Source organism: Gossypium arboreum, chromosome 9 (genome assembly GCF_025698485.1).
Source record: "Gossypium arboreum isolate Shixiya-1 chromosome 9, ASM2569848v2, whole genome shotgun sequence".
Lineage (NCBI taxonomy): Eukaryota > Viridiplantae > Streptophyta > Magnoliopsida > Malvales > Malvaceae > Gossypium > Gossypium arboreum.
Window position 1 is genome coordinate 16621921 of NC_069078.1, and position 15990 is coordinate 16637910.

The 15990-nt window shown below is 29.5% G+C and overlaps 1 long non-coding RNA gene across 1 annotated transcript; it reads left to right on the top strand.

Moving 5' to 3' along the window:
• The first annotated feature begins 7738 nt into the window (after window positions 1-7738).
• Window positions 7739-10233, top strand: LOC128280521 (uncharacterized). Its single transcript, XR_008270610.1, has 2 exons — window positions 7739-7808; window positions 9959-10233. It is a non-coding gene; the product is annotated as an uncharacterized LOC128280521 (long non-coding RNA).
• The last annotated feature ends 5757 nt before the right edge of the window (window positions 10234-15990 follow it).

Sequence of the window (15990 nt, forward strand, 5' to 3'; positions counted from 1 at the left end):
TAGGTAGGATAAGTAGTAGGACGACATTGTTAAAACATTCTCAAACATTCCAAGTATTGTTTACATTATATTGTTTGCCGAAAATGTCTAATCAGCTTAGATATTACCTTCGACCCATCAAAGAGATGAGGTGGGACTTAATTCCATCCTAATATGTAACATGGTAGTAATTAAAATGTTGGAACGTGAAATTGATCCAACTTTATAATATAAAATAAATGTGTGGCGGGGAATTTGAAGAGCTAATTTTTATTGCTCATCGGATTCCGATTCTTCTACTCTGCCTTCTTCTTTGCATCAAAACAAATCTCCTAACTCATTTACTTGTTTATTTATTCACCCATATTATTACATAAATTCATATTATTTTATTGTGTCATGTCTTAATTTAATTATATAGATATTATTATTAATATAAAAACATGAATTTAAGTATATTAAAACATATTAGATGTTTTAAAAATTATTAAAGGAAATTGAGGAACAGCAATTTGCCATGCGAACATGTTTTCAACACATGGCTGTCAGTCTTTGTTTTAGTTTTAAAACAAAATAATATTTTCTATTTTTAAACTGATATTTATGAATTTATTAGATTAATCATATTATTTTATTTGCTACTTCAATAAGATATAATAATTTTTTGATTCTTTAAAATTTTTTAAAATAATTATTTTAGCCTTTCATTTAATTTTTTGTTCATTTTAGCTTTTGAATTTACATTTATTTTATCAAATTACCTTAAAATAGATGAAAAATTTAACTATACTAATATAACATACACGTGGATTGCCACATAGATTGACATGTTAACATTTACTTTATTTTTTTAAATTTTAAAAATATATGTTTATAAATTTTACATTTTTAAAAATGATTTTATATTTTTAAAAAATTAATTTTTATTTTAAAATTTTAAAATTAATTAAATGATTATGTGGCAATCATATGCATGCTACATCAACAAAGTAAAAATACCATAATCTTATTGCAATCTCTAATATTACTATATTACTCTAATTATTATAGTTTACTATATATTAATTCATAATGTAATATTTAAAAGATAGATAACACAATTTTTTCATTGAATTCGATAAACACAGTTAATCAATCCATAATAATTAGGGTATACTATTCATATAGTCACTTAATTATTGGTAAAATAAATTTTGTTACTCAACTATAAAAAGTTAAAAAATGATCATTCAACTATATAAAAAAAAATTGTCATCAGTCGTTAAATGGTTAATGGAAAGATGACATGGTAGCAACTTTAACCCTCAATATTTATAAATTTATTTCAATTTAGTCTTGATTCTAAAAATTTAACATCAACGTTTATACATTGTGTAATTTTTTTTTCAATTTTGTGACTTGACCTTTTCATCTAAAGAGCTAAAAAAATAAGTCTATCAACTAAACTTGATCGAAAATATACAAAAAACGGAAACACCTAAAAATTCTAGTATAATAATTTTTATCTTTTCGCATTCTTTTAAAATCAACCCTTAATATCATAAATAAATAAAAATTGTAAAAGAATATCAAATTATACTATATGTAAATATTGAGGGTTAAATTTTATTTTTTGGAATCAAGAGATTATGTAAAAATGTTAAGAGTAAAAGTTGTTATTATGCTACTTTTAAAAGCTACAAAATTATTTCTGCTGCTGGTAATTTAATGGCGAGACCAAAAAGAAAATTTAAATAATTAAATAAAAAATTCACTAATAGTTAAGTGACCATAATTGTAATTTATCCTAATAATAACTATAAATTAATTATAGGTATATCAAAAACAAGATCAATAAAAAGGTTTTAGAACAGGTGGAAGCTCTGTACTTTTTATTTCTTTAGTTTTAGATAATTGTTTTATTTTTTATTTTCATTTTTTTATGTACAGTTTACTGTGAAAGTAGAAGAATAAAGTTTACTGTCAAAATATTCCAAAATACTTGGTAGTCAATACGAGTAACCAACAAGCAACCTTGTCTGGCTTGACTCACTGAGTCTTCCAGCTGACCCGAGTCATGTCTCTTTTGAGTTTGACCAACAAATTTCTTTTCCTTTTTTTGTTTTTACTTTGGTCGTATGATCATGTGGTTACGAATCACCGATGCACAAATATCTAGATCAAGAGGAATATTTAAAACCCTTCCTTTGACTACGTCTTGCAACTGTGATATTAAGACGTGGCAAATAAGATGATAAATCAGACGTACATCCGGACACATAGTACATCGCTGTAGGATTTTATGGTAATAAATAGGGTCGTGACTGTTGAGATTGATGATATCAGGTACAACTGGATGTTCTGAATCCTTACTACCGAATAGGATCCTATCTTGGCCTCCCCTTAACTGCACAAGATATTGTGGTTTGTACAACAGTTCTTGCCACGTTGCAATTCAAAATTGGATCAACGATCGCCAAACAAAAGAACATTTTTCTAATTTTGGTTGAACTTAGTGACCCAAGTTAATTATGTCTATCTTTTAGGTAAATTTCCTAGTTAGTCACCAAAATTAAAAAAACATTTTATTTTGGTCATTATATCATTTTAGTCACCTATCGGTTATCTCACTAACGGAGGTTAATGTGGCATGACAAGTAATTTTTTTCAATCAGATTTATTTCACTTAAGCCCCCAAATGGTTGACACAATAAAATAATAGTTGAGGGTTTAGAGAAAACAACATTATTTTAAGATTTTTAACCCAAAACCAAATAAAAAATTGCATCTGAAATTTTAATTGAAAAAAAAAAACTAAACAAGTAAATTTAGGGCTCTGTTTGTTTCACTGAAAATGACTTTGAAAAATGATTTCTAGAAAATAATTTATTTTTCTAGAAAAGCTAATATTTCTAGTGTTGGATGAATCTGTGTAAAATATTTTCTGTTGTTCGGTTGATTTCTTAAAAATATTTCATAAAAGTTGTTTTCAATTAAACAAACGTACATTTGAGTTTTTTTCATTGTTTAATTGAATTTGTTTTTATCTATAAATTTATATTTTACATTGTTTTTCATGTATTAAAAATATTATGTTAAATTGATTCATAATAATGTCATTTTTAATTACATGACTACTAAGTGAGTATTTTTATTTAAAATGTGACATCAACAAAATTGATAGAAAAAAATTAACAATGTCAACAATTGGACTTGATTTTTAAATTTGAAAAGTAAAGGGACTAAATTCTTGAAAATAAAAGTACAAAGACTAAATTACAAATCATGAAGTGTAAATAGACTTATGACATATTTTAACCTTTATACTACAAAACATTTAATATTAATATATTTATAATTGTAATAAATATTTATTATTAAAATATTAATATTGAATATTTTCAATAATATGTGAATAATATTATTTAAAATTATTATTTTAAACTTTATTATTAAAATAAAATTGAAATATTAAATAATTTATTAAAATAATAAATTATATTTATTATATTAATAATTTATTATAGGACTAAATATAAATAATTAAATATGTATGTTTAATAATATTGAAAATATAATATTTTAAATATTTTTAAAAATAAAATAAAATTTATTATTAATATAATAATATTAAGCTTGATTTAAGTTAATTTTTATATAAAATAAAATTATCTATAGATGAGCTCTTTTCCGGAAAATGACTTACGCTTTTCAAAAGGGTAAATCATTTTATAGGAAAAAATGATTTATTTTACCTTGACCTGTAAATCATTTTGCGTTAACCAAACTATTTTCTGTGAAACAAACATAGAAAAATGCAGAAAACATTTTTCGTAAAACCTTTTACATGTAAACAAACGGACCCTAGGTTTAAAAAACTAGAGGTACCATTTAGAGGTTTTGAATTAAGAATTGATTTAGGGTAATCAAATTTGGGGTTTAAAGGGTTAGTTCGTTAATTTTGTTGTTGTCGATCGACTTATTGGTGTTTAGGGTTTGCTTGTAACAGTTGTTGGATTGCAAGGATGGGTGGAGGAGCCAATCAAATTCGAAATCAAGTGCTACAATTGGTAATTTGAATTATTCATTTAATTTCTTAATTTTTTTTTGTTTATATCAGTAATGAATTTGACGGGTTAGCATTTTCTCCCCGAATCCCTATTCGATTGTTTGTGATGTTCTATTTGCCAATTTTTTTAAAATTACTTTCGACTGTTTGTGGGTTTATTCTCTTCTATTTGTGATTTTTTAAATTACCTTAGTATGGTTAGGAACCATAAATTGTATATACTTGGATAGTTGTAAATGTTTGCTAAGTGGGATTATATTTGTGTTATTTACTGACATATTTGATTGGCAATGAGTAAATAATCACGAAAAGTGCAAGTTATATATTGAAAAATTAACATGTGAGGCATTTTATTGACAATTTTATGAAAGGATGACCATTTTTATTTGTCTTTTCTGATAAAAATAATTTGAAATGGATTTATTTTTACATTTGCTTCACCCAAACAGTAGCTGCAGTTGCTTCGTCACCCAAACAGCTTCCATCTACTGCAGTTCTTCCAACTGCACCTCTAAATATGAAACCTGCTCCAACTAGATAGAGACCTAATCCTCCAAGTGCTACTAGACTGTCACACCCAATATTAGCGGGTCTTGAGTTTAGGCGAGCAACCCGAAGTAATCTGAGTGGCGAGATCCTATTCATCCAATTGATGCTTTTGGCGGATAGATCAAACGCATAATTAATGATAGAGTATCATAAATGGATTGTTCTGTGAATGAGTTGAGTAGGAGACGAGATTGGTAAATGTGTCAAGGGTTCTTGGGTAATGAGAGTATTACCAAAGGTAAGGTACACCTAGTTTGTCTAGTTATGATGCAAGTTACATTTTAACAAGATGGTCAGAAATGAATAAAAGGATAAATTAATAATACATAAAGATTTTGGATTATTGTATACGTTTCTCTACAATTGTAAGCTACTAATAAAGGCAATTTTGAAAGTTTATGACACATGTCAAGTTTCACTATGAGAAAATGAGTTTTACATATATATTGATGTGAGTTTTATAAGAAAGAGGGAGTTATCTTCTTCCTTCTATTTAAAAACACCATTGCTAACTTGTTTTGAAGCTGATTGAGGATCTTTCTTACTAGACTAAAACTAAGGATTGGAGTTTATGTAGAAGGTTGTTTCATATCCTGGGCAAGTATAATAGACTTGCACGTTGACTTCTCAAAGAGTAAATCTGTTTTGAAGGTTGCTTCAATGACTTTGTGGCACACTCTAAAGAATAATCCTTGTGACAATCATATGAAAGAAACGCCTCTATGACAGACCCTAAAGGAAATAAATGGCATTCACAGCGAACTCTAAAGGAACGATAGTTGTAATAAACTCAGAAGCAAAAGCCCCTATGACGTACGTTATTACACATTCGATGAGATATTCTAATGAGCTTCCTTTATGGCAAGCTTCGTATGAAATGTTATGGCGTATCATGCATGGTCTTAAGACAATAACATAGAAATTGGAATGCACCAAAGCATGTGGCAATTTCGAAGTATGAGTTAATTAGACTTGAAGAACAAATCTGAGTAAGGGATATGTCTGGTAAATTGAAGAAGGTTATCTATTTGTAATTATTAAAAGAAGAAGGGTCTTCTCCAAAAATGATCAAATCATATAATTAAAGAATGTATCCTATATTTATTTACAAAATCATTCATGGATTTCCAAGAAACAATGACTTAAAGTATGTATGTAAAAATAACAATATTTTGTCTGTATGGGCCTCTGGAATTGGTATGATTAAGGAATCACGAAAATGCAAAGTGAAGAACGTAAGTAATGTATTAAAGATGCAAAAGGTAAGGCATGGTTTTAGAGTCAGGGGGTGACATCTATGGTACTAAGAGTGACATTTTGGGAAGGTATTTGTTAGAGACAAGTTGAAGAACAAAGAACAAAGAGATGGCGAATTGAATCACCAGATGCGAGATACAAAAATGATTAAGGAAAATGAGTGTTTATCTCACTAAGTTCTCATGAAGTTACTATTGGAAAATCGTGTTTGGAAAATGCAATAGAAAATAAATTTAGGGAAAAACTAGAGTTTAAAAAAAATTCCAAAATAAGAACATGGTTGTGATATCTAAAATAATAAACACTTAATCAAAATTGTACCTTTTTGATTTGTCTAGGACGAACGCTTCGACCAAGTAGTCTTTTTCGCTATCCCCAAACTCACGTCTGCTGAGTGTGGGCTCGCTTCGAATCAGAAAATTTTTCACAAAAAATTATTAGTGGGGTAATTTTGTAATTTCTCTAAATTTTTAGGCCAAGTTTAAATAAGAAAATATCTTTAGAAATTTTCTAAAATAATTTCTTCAAAGAAATTTTATCATTTTCTCTTAAATTCAAGTGTATAAATAATGACCTAAGACTCTATTTATATAATGAGAGTTTAGAGAGTTTAATTATAATTGAACTTAATCACTTTAATATTAAATTAATACAATATTTAGATAGTCACTCTAATATTAAATTAATAAAATACTATTAAGATAAGTATTAAATTAAATTTAATATTAAATCTATTTAAATAATATTATGTTTGGAATAGTTAATCTGAAATCAAATTCTCTAATAGAGTCAAGTAGGAGTGTAATTATTCCATTACTTAACCACAGAAGAACCATAGCCGCCGACAATTTGCCGATCACCGAAATGCCACTATCACAACCACTAACACCTTGAGTTGGTTCGGTTTCTATCGGTTCGATCCGAGCCAATTACGACCCGACCACTCCAATTCAACTATTGGTTGGACCGTCGACCCAGTTGCACATACAAGACCCGATTATACCAATTTTTGGGTCTTAGTATCGATTTTCGGCTCCCAAACTCAATTTAGGACCTCAGGTCTAATTTCAAGTTCAATTATCCATTGGGCCAATTGTCTGACTTGAAAATTAATTTCTAAAAATATCATATTAATTTTACTTGATCAAAAATAATTTTGTCAAAAATCACTTAGATTTTCCAAATTAATTTTTCAAGAAAATTCTTTAATCAAAATTCTCTAGTTGAACAATTCTTACGCCTGCCCAATTTAATTCCATATCTAATAAATCAAATTAATTAATTTATTTCTAAATACGTAGAATTTTCTTCTAATTCAAATGCAGTCTAATCGAGTTTTGTAATAGCCCGTTTTTTTTAGGGTTGATCGAAACAGTGGTTTCGGGGCCACCAAATCCGAACGAGTAGGTTGGTAAATATTATATTTAATATTTACGAGTTAATTGTAATTTTGAAAATGTTTTTGATATTGTGATTTTTGTTTTATAGGCGATTTATTAAGTTCAAGTAGTATAACCCAAAGGTCAAGTGGGTTTAGAAAATGAGGTATCGGGGCCTTGTTTCTATAAACCGAGTCATAAATATTTTTATAAATATTTACGTAGTGGCAATAAGATGGTATTAAAGTTTCGTTGAAAAATTTTATCGTTTCGATAGTTAATTAAACAAAAAGGACTAAATTGTGTAAAGTGCAAAAGTTGTGTTCTATAACCTAAAGGTATTAAATAGATATAGAACTTAAAAGTAGAAGTCCTTATTTGGTAATTAGCCCATTAAAGAGATAGTGGGATATGATGGCTTGGCATTTGGTGTAATAAATAAAGTGTATAAAGGTTAATATTGTAAATTGGTTAAAATAATAATAAAATGAATATAATAAAAGAATCAAGGTGTCATCTTTTTCATTCTCTTTTACCAGCGAATATGAAGGCTTGAGAAGCCATGGAAGAAGCTTCCAACTTTCAGCTAATGCATGGTAGGCATTTCTAGTCCGCTTTTAATTATTTTTATATTTTCGGGATCGTTGTTGCTTAATCTATCTAATGAGGGGACTATTTTGCAAAACTATTGAATAGTTTGATATTTGCCATTGATGAGTATAATAGGGCTTTGAAGTTTAATGGAAGAATATGAGTCCTTGTTGATAGTTAAACACTTTTTGTTAAGTGAATTTTTGTGAAATTGACAATTAAGGGCTAAATTGATAAATGTGAAAACTTTGTGGTTAAAATGTCAAATAAATAAAATGTGTGGGCTGCTAGAGACACTAGTGATATTCTTCTATAGTGGAATTTTACTCAATTTCATGAATTTGCTTTTTTATGATATAGGGACTAAATTGTAAAGAAGTTGAAATATTAGGGGCAAAATTATAATTTTACCATAAAGTGAATTATGGACTGTTCTGATACCATGAACATTTGGCTAAGCTTAATTATGGTTAAAAATGGTTAATTTGCATGTTTTGAGCTCAGGGACTAAAATGAATAAAAGTAAAACTTTAGGGGTAATTTTGTAAAAAATGACAAAAATGACCAAATTGTATGAAATGAGGTGTTTTAATGTCTAAATTAATATACTGAATGAAATTATTAATTTAGATCAAGATCGGGTGGAAAATTGAGAAAAATGAGAAAATTACCAAAATGCCCCTAAAATTTGGTATCTCTACAATTTAGCCAGGTAAGTTCGTATGCAATAAGCATTGTTAAATTGATGTTTCTAATGCTTTAATATTGTATAAATTGTATATACGTGAATATTTTAATGTCTGACGACATATCGACAAAATGTGACACATAGTGTGCGGGGCAATCAAATATGGTACTCAGTGTACGAAATATTGAGAATGACACTTTGTGTGCGAGATATTGAGAATGACACTTAGTGTGCAAAATATCGAATGATTCAAAGGGAAATTATAAATTGTGATTGAATGATTAAATAGAGCAAAGTGAACAGGTATACATGCTATATTATATGAATTGTTTATGAGACGACTTTATAATGGTGATATTTGGGCTTTGAGCCTAGCAAGCTTTAAGCTGGTGAATAATATTATCGGGTTTAAAATCTAGCAGGTTAAATGCCGGTGATTTGATAAAAGTCTAAGACTATGAGACCTTGTGTTAAATCGGCAATTGAATTTGTTCAATGCATTAAGTTGGCGGTATGTGATATATTCTTATGCATGTTAGATCGATTGGAATTGAATCATGAATGTGAAATGAGAAGCATAAGTGAAAATGCCTATGTCATATATGTGAGTAAGGGCAAAACCATCGTAAATTATCGATAAGGGTAGACTATGCGGAATCATCTTATAATTGCTAATTTGAGCAGTTGTGTGCGAATCATTGAGCATGATGTATTGTATTGAGATTATGCTTGAGTGAAATTATAGATATGTGATGAAATTGATTGGTGATATACATGTTTAAATAATGTGAATGCAAAGAATGTGTGAAAGAGTAAATTTGTAATAAATCTGCTTGGGACAAAGAAGAAGAACATGATTTTGAAAAATCACCATAAATTGTTGGAGTTGAGTTAGAAGCTGAATAAATTATGTAATTAAAGCTTAATGAGTCTAGTTTCTTATAAAAGAAATCGTGTAAGCAAAAGAATTGCTGATAATGAGATATTTGAAGTGGCGTGGGATAAAGTCAAATGACTTCGGGGTCCCCTGTTCTGTTTTTAGAAAATCATTATAATTTGTACAAAAATGGTTGTAAGATAAAATTTATATGCTTAGATAGAACATATTTTGAATTCTGTACAATGAGAAATTTGATTCATAGTGAAGAGTGGTCAGATTAGTCAAACAGTGAAACAGAGGAAACTTTAAGAAAAATCTGGTATTGATTGGCCAAACCTAAAATTTTGAAAATTTTATGGATGGTAGATGTATGAGTTTATTTTCAGGGAAAATTAACAGCAATTGATTTGGAGTTTTGTAGCTCCAGATATAAATAATTTAGTGACTATTGCTCAGGAAGACAACTTGTAGTGAATTTGTGATTATGTTGTAAACATTGATAAAACTTGTTAATGAGTTGCTTATTGTTTTCTTATGAACTTACTAAGCGTAAAGCTTACTCCCCTTTTCTTTCCCATATTCCCTAGGGTTGCCAGGTTAGCTCGGGTTGGAGGCCATCAGAGATATTATCACATTGTCAAGTTTACGCTATCGGCGTAAGTAAATCTTAGTGTTTCGAGTCTATGGCATGTATAGGGTTGTAAAGTTGAGTAAGTAAATGATACAAGACTAAGATATTGGTAAATATTTAATAATGCCTCATGAATATTTTGGGCCTTGTAAGCCCGATTAAAGGATAATATACGTGTGTATGAAAAGTTTAAAATTGATAAAAAAATTTTATGGTCTGGTTTTATATAAATGGATGAGTTTAAATCTGGTAGCACCTCGAACCCTGTTCCGGCGAGGGATACGAGCGAAGGGTGTTACAAGTTTTGGTTGAGCTAGCAAAGGGATCAATCAGACATATACAATTAGACTCTAGTAATTGCAATTATGTCCAGAAGTATCGTTCTGATAATTTGCAATTATTTAATCATTGGGTCAGTCCACAAGAAATACCATGATTGAAAACTTCTTCTAGTATACTTTTTACGAAAGTAATTCATCCAACTACTTTGTCTAATGGACTCGTCATTTGTGTGTTACCCTCATATGATATCCTTGATTCATTTGAGTTAAATCTTTTCACTCAATACAGTCCTATTTTATCTCATTATCACCATCGTGTCTTTTTAACGATTAATATGATCACTGTCAACAAATGACTATGATTAAATTGCTCGTTCGAGAACAAGAAACTCGTGACCACATTCCATATTTATCAATCCATAGAATGCTAATGAGAGAATATCCTTAACTCTTTAATAGAGCTATGAATTCCACTGTTGCTAGTAAAGCCATGCCATACACAAGTCATATACTCAACATACCGACTATTAGCTCGATCATCTTTAGAGATAAATCTCCGCTTATATCAAAGCACATAAGTTACATACGCATGGTCAGTGACTAGCCCAAGATTTAGGTAAATCACACCATGAATGTCACAAGTGAATTAATTTAAAAACGAATTCAGAATTAGTTCATCTTAGGTTCAGTCAATGTATCATTTTGTCAATGAATACATCTATATCTCTACTCGTGGAGTCAAGTACTCCGATAGCCAATACTAGCCATTTCCTTAATTGGAATTGTAGACAACATAATAATCTTTCTCAGTATTTGAATCAAATGGTCACTTTGATTCTTTTACGGGTTACAGACTCATTTAGATTATGTACTAAAGTAAGTTGTCTTTCTTACAATGTAAATGTTTTTATAATGAGACTTATCATCAGTTTGAATTTAGACAATCAGTGAGCTAATATTTGCTTGTTACAATTTCGCTATACATGCAAAATATTAAAGATACAAATGCAAAAGAAATAACAGTGAAATGTGAAATTTATTTATTCATCGTTCAAATACATAGAAAACAATTACATGTTTACTACAATATGGGCACATTTCTCAACACTTACTTCTGTGCATCATGTTACAGGTAAATTAATTTAGGCTTATGCCAAGAGGGACGACACCAAGGTTACGTTAAAGAAGTGGCATGGCAGGCTATTATGCATACAAAATGAGTTGGTAACATAAATGTAGTCAGTAGTATTATTTAAGATTTGCACTTTGAGATAATGTAATTAAGTTATAAGGTTCACCTAAAAGTCTTTGTAGTAGAAATTCTCGTACGATAATAGTAATTGCCCAATGTATATTCAATTGAAATTTTGGTTGGGAGATTATTTTAATTAAATTGTAATAGTTATGAAAATTAAGTATGAGTATTTAAACATAAGTCTATATTTGTGTTGTAACACCCGAAATCTGGATCCAGGGAATTGGAATTTGGTTGAGGGCGTTACACATCCGGTTTTCTTTAAGTTCAGAAATTAGGGATAAGTGGGGGTTAAATTGAAAGAAGCCGTAAGTTGACGACCTTTATTGAAAAATTAAGAAAATTTAGTGACTAGATTAGAAATGGTTGAGATCCAATTCTGGTTCGGTTAGATTAAAACCAACTAGCTCTTTAGTGGGAGATAAAATGATTACTAATGGATGGTTTCTATAGGGTTGAAAACCACATGTGAAGGGCTATAAATAGTTGGGAAATGACTTCCAGGGAGAGTTTTTCTCAATTTCGTTTCATTTTCTTCTCTTCTTCATCTTCTTCTTTGGTCGTTCCGAAGAATAGATAGTTACAATAAGCTCTGCATGGAGCAGTGATCTTAAAGTTTTAGATGAAAAAGTAGAAAACTCAGTAAGATGGTAAGATTTTATATAAAGTTAAGGAAATGAAGTTAAAGGTTTCATAATCATTATAAGGGTTCTATATGTTTATGGAAAACTAAGCTTAAGCTGAAAGTGCTTAGTTTAACTTATGATTTTGGTCATAATGCTTAGCTACCAGGAGAAGTGAAAGCTCTAACATTTGGAGAGGCTAAGTTGAGGAGGCAAAGAAGCATTAGGTGAGTTTTTGTATCCCATCCCTGGAATGTTGTGTGGTTGGCATGTTCTGTGTTGAGTGTTGTAATGATGTAGGAACTCTACTGATTGTGAATGCTAATCATGCATAAGGTTGAGTAGGTTTATGAGCATCCGTAAGTGTGTCGCAATGCATCTTATGGTTGTTGAAATTCATGTCTAAGTTTGGCATGGTCCACGCTAGTATTTTTTTTGTGATCATATACATGTGCCTGTATGTTTATAAATTATGGGTACGGAGGGAAATGTATTGATGGGATAGACGAAGTTAGAATTGGGAAATGAGAATTTCTGTTAGAAACTACCATACAAAGTTGTTGAGTGCAAGCCGTGATATGCGAAGCTCTGGGCCTTGCCGAGAGGACACTGCGGTATTTGATCATCAAGGTTAGGAATAACGTAATGGAGAAATGGGTAGATTGATAGGGGAAATGAGCATGCCAAAGAAAAGATTGATCATGAGAGGTTAAATAAGAAAAAAAAAATGTTGTAGAAGATATTATAGATGTATGAGATTTAAACAATTTAGATCTCTGGTTAACTTGGAAATAAAAATTAAGTTGAAGTTAAAATCAGGTACATGGAAAACATTAATAGGTTTGTTGGAAGGAATATGACCCCATATGAATTATAGAAATTATTTGTCCAGTAGGCAATTAAAAAAAAAAGATGAAGCAGAAGTACAAGGGACAAGTGAATCCAAATAATGACCATCAAATATCATATGGTTAGTGGCCCTTGTATCTAAAACCACTGAAAGGATCCCATGTGAACTTTTACTACAACAGTTGCAGAGGACTCAAAACTAAGCAAATGCAAAATCTGTTGATACTGTTCCTGAGTAAATATAGGTGCAAACATATGTGTAAACATTGTTGTAGTGGTGTAGCAGCTGGAGCATCCCTATCATCACCAATATTAGTGGTCCCTAAATCATTGTTAACCATGTTAGATTGACCAGACTTCTTCTTGGTAAACTTAAAGTTAGCAGGGTACCCTATCAGTTTATAACAACTCTCTTTTTTGCAACCATTGATTTTGCAATAATCACATGTGCCATTGAATCTTTTTTTTTTAAAACTTTGTTGCCCACCAGAAGAATATAATGTTGTTGGTTTAGAAGCATAAATCACTCTAGAGGAGTGTTGTCTTTGAGCTTCCTCTTGAACAAGCATAAAGTATGCCTGATTCATAGATGGCAATGGTTGCATTAACAACACTTGACTACGAACAACAACATATGGTTCATTCAACCCTATTAAGAACCGAAATAACCTCTATTGCTGAATATTTTGCAAGTTCAAAGGCACAAAATAAAAAAGGTACAAGGGCATCCTCCTTGTCCTATAAGGTTCACTTTGGTACTTGTATTTTTTTTATCCACTTTGGTACCTGAATTTGACTACTAGATTCATTTTGATCTCTAAACTTGAAAACTATAAAAAGTTTGATGACGCTACACTTTGAGATTGTGTCACATTGTCACTTGAAAATTTTAAAAAAATCATATAAATTTTCAGGTGATGATATGGTTCAACCTAAGAGTGCCACATACAAAGTTTTGATAACTGGGCTAATGGTTGAATCGGTCAAACAACTGATTCCCGCTTTAATCAGTTTAGATCAATTCAACAGCTAGACAACAATGATTAAATAAATAATAATTCATAAACATTTTAAAAATAAAAAAAAAATTAAATCGATTCAATGATTGATTTTTGTCCCAATTTTCAATTTTTATCAGTTTCAAGCAGTTTCTAATTCAATCAGTTCAAACCCTTTGTTTGGACTAATATGCAGTCGACCTTAATCCAGTTGGTCTGATCAATCAATCCAGTTATATTTCAAAAATAGTGGTCAAATCATCAAACCTTAATATGTTGTATTACACCTTTTATGTTATTGTTATGTTGAGCCGCCTCTCTATCATAAATCCAAAATCAAATTGATGATCCAATGATCAACTTTCACTTTGATTTGGATTTTAGAAAAAATAAATTAGAGCGGAAGCATTTGAAAGTTATTTATATTAAATATATGAATTTAGTCACTACAATATTTTAAAAAAACTATTAATTTATTTACCATTGGAATTTAAATAATAAATTTCCATTTAGAAAAATGTGATTCTATAGCGACAAATTTTAAAATGAGGTCCAGCACACTTGCTCTCTCGACTACATTGGACTATAAAATGAAAATGAGAAATGAGAAAGGCAGGATGACCTTACACGTGATGGGGAAAATAGGAAACATGTTTCTCCATTCCCATGTCTTTCTCACTCTCTTCAATACTACCATTTATTTTATTTCCTACCAACTTTTTTTTTTATTATTACAAAAAGAAAAACCAGACACAACTAGAGTGGTTCAATTTTAAACATTTTGACTCCATTAGTTTATATTTCCCTCTACTCTAATTTCATCATAAATAATTAACTATTTAAATCAACGCATAATCAAACCCTAAAACGATTGAACTTAAAAAATTTATCGAACAAATTAAAATGATCAAATTCGAAATAATTTAAATATAAAATGAATCAAATATACGACTTTTGAAATCGAAGGAAAAAAAAAAGTTAGATATAGGGAATTGAGCAAGAATTCATGTGCAGATAATTAATGGTAGATTTGGAGGAAGGTAAGGGACACACTTCTCTATTTTCTCCGGACATTGTATTGCATGGGTTTCCATTTCTTATTTTGTTTTAAAGTCAATGCCTGCGTGGATGGTCTGCTATTATTTTTAATGCTCCTATCTATACATTCTTTATTTTCACCCACAAAATACTTTAAAGAAATATTCACAGGCTGCTGTATGCTATGCCATCAGCTTTTATCTATGTTTTCCATCTATATATTTTAATTTAAACATCATACAAATGTCACCTATTTATTTTATTTGGTATAACTATAATCAATCCATTCTTGATATTTTTAAGATTCTAAGTAAAATAATAAATTGGGTCCCTTTTAAAAAAAATTATATAAAATATAATACAATAAAAGTTGAAAAAATTTTGGAGCTCTAAGAGATAAAGTATTTATGGTGAAAATTGAAAGCCCTAGACATTTAGTTAATTTATTTTAGTCTGAAAATTCTTTTTTCTCACATTACAAGCTAAAAATATATACTTTTGGGCCCTGAGTGCCTTCACTCTCAAACAACTTACGGGTTCGTACCTCACTATAATTTGAACTCAGTTTATTCTTAAAGAAAATGAATAACTTGAGATTATATTTGTATAATTAATATGATTAAAAAGTATAAGTTACACTATAGGTTAGGTTCTTGTAATATAGATTATTTAAGAATAAATTAATCCTTTTATTACAAAATTAAGCAAATTAATCCTTACACGTGTGTTTTTGTTACCACATAACAATTGCAAGAAGGTGTAATTAAACTTTTGTGTTTTATAATTAAAAAGAATAAAAGATAAAAAAATATTAAAATCATCAAGTACTTGTATCCATACTTCTCAACCAATTACACTTAATTTAGTGAAATCCACTAACTACCATTGTTAGTGGAATATGTCATACATATGTTATAAGCAATTGCAAGTAATAGATGGACAGG